The following is a 7,318-nucleotide window of genomic DNA, read 5'->3' as shown; positions in this document are numbered from 1 at the left end:
AATGATTTAACAATAATACTTTGATAATTGGATCCATCTGTTCATATCTGTTGTTAAGATTGGTGAACGAATTATCATGGCTAAAAGCTTCTCAGCAACTAGAATAGCCTTAACAAAAAAATGACTTCATTATGTATATTAACTATAATTACTATCAATTATGTACTATCTATATACACAAATACAAATAAGGACATACATTTATCATGTTAATGTAATCTTGAATATATTCTATAGATCAGGCTGAAGACGTATGATTATTGAAAATTGAGTCAGTGGAATTATCTCTTATCCAGCTCTTACACTATCACAGTGATAGGTTTGAGGACAACTCAGTGATCGTTGAGGCGTTTCAAAGTAATACGGGTAAGCCAAATGAACATTTTCCGCACAACTGTACAGTCCTATAATGGAAATTAATGATTTATTATTTAATCAACTTCCTTATCATCTAAGTGTGTATAAAAATATATCTTAAGTTATTTATATGAAAAGCAAATCCTTATATTTAATCAAGATCTTACCCGCGTATGTCAAAATATGTAAAACTCTAAAATTACCACCGGCATATTTGTGGAGTTTTCAGCAAAAGATTGTGAGATTTCTGAAGATGGTTGATTCTTATAATATATAATATACAATATTGTAAAAAAAAATATTAAATAAATATTGTAAATAATTTACAATAAATAAATATTGTAAATTCTTGAGCTTGAGGTGATGATTGCGACAGTACAATAAAGCAGAGTGGCAGCATATAAAAAAGTGCGTGCATACACATACCAGAAATAAACTTCTTTGTAAAATAATTATTGCTAAGGTAAAAGCCCCAATAGATGATCATGTTCATGTACCAGTATATGAAAACACCATTCATTTGTAAATCTATATTTACAGTGTTTACACACTGTATACGTGCTAATGATAATATAAATAAGTAAAAAAAGACGTCGTGAAATCATTGTGTGTATGCACAGAATAAATACTTTAGAATATTTTAAATGACCAAAGTACCACATAATAGTAACGTAAGAAAACCTTCATGGTTCAGTCGAGTTAGATTCCCAGGAATAGATATATATACTAAATTACAGATCTTAAAGGCTTTACCTAATAAACTACTAATGGATTATAAATTTACATTTTGTGACATTTTATGAATTATACATTTTGGTCTAGAAAATGTAACCATAAATATAAATAAAAAAAAACTAAATTTCCAAATCAAGATTCAGGTTGAGACAAATTGACGCTTCATCATCTATATAAATCAGATTTCAATATACAACGTAAACATATTTTTATGAGTAACTTAATATGTGTGCTAAAGTCAGACAGTGGAACTGCTGAAATTAAATCAAATCAAAAATCATTTATTCATATAGGTAACATAATGTACACTTATGAAAGCTCTCTGTCATCTGGCTTAAGATAATATGATTATAATTAAGTCATAAAAGATTTTAAAAGCTAGTCTTTACATTTTATAATTTAAGAATTATGTAGTCTATAATTTATTATTTCTATTTGGTTTAGAGAAGGGAAGCAGGTTGAGTTCGGCATTTAGGAGCCTTTACGTGGGAAGAGGACGTACAAGGCGTTTAACGTTTAAGACGTTTAACGTTTATAGCCTAGCATTACTTCTTTACTTTGATGCGTGTATATGTATATTGTTAATAAGATAAATAGGTAATTGTATTTTTAATCATTTAACCCTAGAAAGATAATCATATTTTGTAATACGGAAAAGATAATCATGCGTAAAAGTTACGCATGAATTTGAATTAGTTGTAGGTTTAGGTTTAATAGTTTATTTTAATGAATTCTATGTTATTATATATACTCATATATTAAATTAATTAATAATGCAAATAATTTGTTAAACTTCTTTATTTGTATTTAAAAAATAAACAAAACTTTAAACGTCTTCTATAAATAAAAACGTCTTCAATAAAATAGTATAACACTTACTCTTCCTAATGAAAACTTATTTTTTATTGTAATAATCAGACTCATTTTAAGTAGAAAATCAACAGTAAGCTTTTCTTATAATTTAGGAACATACATTTACATAAAAGTAAGTTACAAACAGCTTTGGCACATATTAGTATTATGCTCACAACATATAACTTTTTTACATTTTTTGCAGGACGCATTTGCCTTTCTCCTTTTTTTAGAAGGGCAAAAAGAACAATAAATCCTTTTTTTTGCTACTGGCTCATTGCTGTAGTCTTCGGATGTAACAGGCACTTTAATTGGCAACATATTAGAGATTTTATCTCGCAAATATCTCTTCAAAGTAGGTACTTCTAAACGTCTACGCATAAACAAAGAAGACAGTCCCAAGCTAAGATTTTTCATAAATCTTTTGCGACTCAGAGGCTTTTCTCCTTTACGATTAACATTATGGCTGTAACTTACATATGCATTAATGCAGGCAATGTTAAGGCAGGCAAATTCCATAGAATAAAGCCATTGGCCATCTATTTGTCTTTCTACTACAGGACATCAGAGAACACATTTGGTCTAGCGTGTCAACGCCACCTTTTGTTTGATTATAATATATTATCATTTCTGGTTTGCCAGTAGCTTCGTTGATAGTAGCATTCTCCTCACAAGATAATAACAAATAAACCATTTTTGCCGGTTTCGGTTTGTAGGAGACGAGAGTAAGGGGTCCGTCAAAACAAAACATCGATGTCCCCACTAGCCTGGAGCGACTGTTTTGTAGCTCTTCTGGTATCTCACGTTTGTTTGATCGTATGGTTCCCACAATGGTTAACTTATAAGATTCTTGGAGCAAGCTTGTTGCCAAAGGGATTGAGGTAAACCAAATGTCCTCTGTTGCAAAGCTACGATCCTACGAAAGGCGGATGTGGAGACTGGTTGCTCAGTACTGCTTTGCTCTTCTAAGATATTACTTCCGCTTGGCGTCGGCTGTTCTTCTTGTATCTCGTCTACAAACCCTTCTTCTGTGTCACTCTGCACTTTATCTTCACTGTCGTGGTCCGCTACTTTACTGTCGGTGTCCTCACACGGAAGCATCATCACTTTGCATCAGAGCGGCCAGGATTTCGTGTTCGTTTAAATTGGTACTCCACATTGTGTTATATATTTGCCTCAATATCTTTAAAAATGAAATAACAATATTATTTATGATATAAAGTATTAAAAGTTACGAAACACAATAAAACTGTCATATAAGCCAAAATCATAAAAGTCACGATAAAGATAATCATGCGTAATTTTGACTCACGCGGTCGTTATATTTCAAAATCGGTGGCACTTACCTCATTGACACTTACGGCACGTGGCAGCTCCCAACGACGAATGAAATGTCCTAAACGCACAGCTATGGATTCGCGCTAATTAGAAAGTGAGAGCAATTTTTTAGTTAATACAATTCAATTTCAAGGTGTAAGCGAGAGCTTTTTTTAAATTTTAAAATAAAATAAATCAGTATTTCATAATTAATTAACCTAGGAATTTTATAGAAACAGGGCACGAACGAAAGTTGCAACTAGAACAATTCTCGAAATTACAATTTATTTTGGAAAACATTTTGACAAGGTTTAACGAGAGCCTCGCCACGGTCAATGCGCTAATTCAGTTCGCAGCAATTAATATGTAGCTGGCACTGAGTGAGCTTACTTCAGCACAGTTCACATGCAAACAGTATTCACTTATATTCGTGATATAAGATATCTTTTAGAGTACAGATTCTAATATCATTGTATTGTATGCTACAGATTCTAATCTATAGATAGATAAATATACCAACATTTAAGTTATAAAGCTTATTTTTTAATTGATGAAATATCAAAATTTATTATTGAGAGATTGTAGTGTTTTTTCCTGATTTCAAAATTAATTTAATCAATATATTATATTATAATGTAAATATTGGAAATATGTATTTATATTAATAAATTAAATATTAAACTCCAACTATAACACATACCCGTGCATAATAGAAAATGTTCATACCCTGATCGCTGAATACAATGGATGTACTGTTCTGATTATATACCTGTACCTGAAGCGAAGGCAACCAAGCTTGATTCGCGCACTAGGTAGGAGGCGACATACATTGACTGGCTAGAGCCAGTCAACCGCGAGCTTCGCACTTTACCAAACGTGCTGTGTGCAACTGAATATGATCGAACTTTTTCACGTGCTAGTGTTTTAATGTTTATATGGACGATAAGAGGTCAGTACAATAGACGTACAAATAAAAAATATGTTTTATATCAAGAATAGATGATCGTGATTAGAATGTATAATGTATTTACAAACAAATAACCTAAATAATGACTCCTTTTAACAATCCCTATCTTTAAACTAGACTAGTAAATCCAACTTATTATCAAAACTTACTTTAAAAATAAAATAAAAGCTAAACTAAGCCCGATAATAACATACAAAATGTTAGTATAACGAAAAAATTTTTATTTCTTATATTACTGCAATAAACTCACTTATAGTTTTAATATGCTTCAATAATGAAGGTATTTTATATACGTTATAACATCAATAGATTTATATAAATAGTTACTTTAATATAATTCGATTAAAAACGTATTAAAATACTAAGAAATAGTAATGATGTTTCAGAAAAGCAGTATTTTATTTAAATAAATAATCCTCACGTAATGCTGATATGTTCATAAATTTTTTGTATGAAATAAACTTAATCATTTGTAATCACCGTAATACGTATTACGTACGAAATTATTAAAAGCATGAAGCTCTGGTAGGTATATTAAATTACTTCTCTTACAAATGTACTTCGTTACAGTTTTTACTCAATCAACAAAAAAATTGAAATTTTGGATTAAAATTTCAGTGTATTCGTATATTCAAATTATATTTTTAAACGTTATTAAACAATCGTTTGTTTTGTGTTTAACAACTATGTTAGTGAAATATTGCACAAACACTGTTGGTAAACATATTTTGCCGCTGCAGCGCTTTGGTTGACAACCAACCAAGGTTCGAATGCCGCCGGCAAATATATTTCACAATGGCATTCTGAAGCATAGATGCAATAATTCCAAATTCCGCCTCGTAATTTGATAAAAACATCGATACATTAATCGATTTTTTACTATTGGTTTACGTGTGTTTTTACGGTGAATTTTTATATTTTTCGAGCCGTCGAGGACGATCGTATCGCATACATTGTAACTGCTACTTCGTAGCCATCTTCGTAGCAGGATCGTAGTCATTACATTTCAAATGATACTTTTTGTATATAACACACTATCACGTACATACCCACACTTTTACACCATCACATAACAGAACCAATTTAGGCTTTGTTAAATAAATTAAATTACAATTAGTTAAGTTGTATTAAATACTTTTTGTTTGTTTGTTCCCTTTTCTAAATCCTTTTCTAGTAATATATATTAGGTATTCCAACTTTGGCTATATTTTCAGTGTATTTTTTTGTAATTATATATAATTTATGTTAGCTGTAGGATTACGAAAAATAGTTTATAAAAGGTATTTTTTAATATTCTTATATACATTTACTTAATTTTATATTTTGTTTATTTTATTTTGTGTTTCTTTTTACAAAATTTGATTTTAACGCGCAATCACGAGCTCACACACTATACAAATGTTAAGTAATGACTGCAAACATGACAGTACCAGAGAGTTTAATGTAATCTTTGTAATCTTCTAATGACTTTTAAATTACCATAATTTATTTGATTGCTGTTATGTTTTCTTTCGTAACATGTTTTCTTTGTAACGTCATGAAATGATTTTATCTATTTATTACAGGTCTATGTTTACACTGTTTTTAAAAAGTATTTTTTTGTTTTAATCTATGTCTTCATTTGTTTCTTTCTTTAAAATTGTCCTTACACTGTGTTGAAAGAGACCTTTAGGTTACATTTTTGAAGATATACTTTTTTCGGTGCGTTAGGGAAAATTATGAGAGTAAATTATAACTATGCGCGCGCACACAGTCACAAAAAACCGACACCCTGAAGTTATATTCAACATTTTATATTTTATGTATTGTTGGATATATGTTTTTTTCTTGTAAATGTACACACACGTTTTTTTATATAGATTATTAGCGTAGTTTTAATTAAATTATGATGTTCATTAAAAAACAATGAATCCAGAAATTTATATAGACACAAGTATTTTAATAATTATTATTATTTATAACTTTTTACATGTTACAATACAATCTTAGAGATTATACAGAGAGAGAGAGAGAGATACAATAAATGTAAAATATGATACAAAAGTTATCATTACTAGAACAATACATGCCGGGTTAATAACTGTTACAATAGGAAGAAAGGTATTCAAAGACAGTGAAACCACAGTAATTGTACCAGCACGTACAATATTCTACTTTATTACTCGACTACAAGGCGAAGCTAAAAAGATATATTTAAGTGCTTATGTGCTCTCTGATATGAGTATGAAAGTGTCTTTGAGTTCACAAATTTTTCTTAGAGCTCAGACGGCAAAATAAATTGAGATTATGACACATGTTATATTTAAAAAAAAGATTCTTAACACCTGTCATAATTGATATTGAAAAAACTTTGACTGATATAAATCAAATCATGGCGATATTAATTAAAATAAATATTTCATCAACATCAAATTGGTTATCCTTCATAGTGCGCTTCACAAGACACTTTCTTTTGCCAACCAGCGAACGCACAGTTAGCTACAATCTACTCCCGGTTGGTCATTCCGGGCTCCGGGTTGGTGTCCATGGGCTGCGATTATCCTTTTTAGGCATTCCCATTTTATAAAACAACAGTAGAAATAAGTAATTAAATTATTATTACTTGTTTAAAAAAACACTTTTTTTATCGGATTGAAGCTATGTATTATAATAATTTATATTATTATAAATGATATTTATTTAATATAATTTTAAATTTTTACAGCTGTGATACTTTTTGATTTTCCACACCTTTTCTCTTCAGTCATGTTAAATAATTATAAGTTTATAATTCATAGCTTCAATCCGGTAAAAAAGTGTTTTCTTTAAATGAGTAAAAGCTATGTTACTAAAAAACAATACTATATTATTACCAGGTTAAGAAAATATTAAATGTTTCGTTAATATATTAAGCAAGTTAAATTTAGTTATTAACCATTCTACCGTTCATTAACGAAACTATTCACCAAATTATTTTTTATAATAACACAAACAATGTGTACTGAAATTATAATCGAAGTTCAATTTCTGTATAAGATTTTTAGAGTATATTTCGCAGCGCCATCACGCGTTTCATTAAAGCTACACGGGGACCCGATGTCTTCTAAATAA

At 29.7% G+C, this 7,318-nt stretch overlaps 1 protein-coding gene across 1 annotated transcript in view; it reads left to right on the top strand.

Annotated features, from left to right (window-relative positions):
- Positions 1-4,114: 4,114 nt before the first annotated feature.
- The window catches only part of LOC111001558 (neural cell adhesion molecule 1), a 93,579-nt gene continuing 90,375 nt past the window's right edge, over positions 4,115-7,318 (top strand). Inside the window, exon 1 of the mRNA XM_022271487.2 lies at positions 4,115-4,210. The gene's annotated coding sequence lies outside the window, so the exon portion shown is untranslated. The remainder of the gene's footprint in view (positions 4,211-7,318) is intronic.

Source organism: Pieris rapae, chromosome 1 (genome assembly GCF_905147795.1).
Source record: "Pieris rapae chromosome 1, ilPieRapa1.1, whole genome shotgun sequence".
Classification (NCBI taxonomy): Eukaryota; Metazoa; Arthropoda; class Insecta; order Lepidoptera; family Pieridae; genus Pieris; species Pieris rapae.
This window is presented reverse-complemented; position numbering and strand designations above follow the sequence as displayed.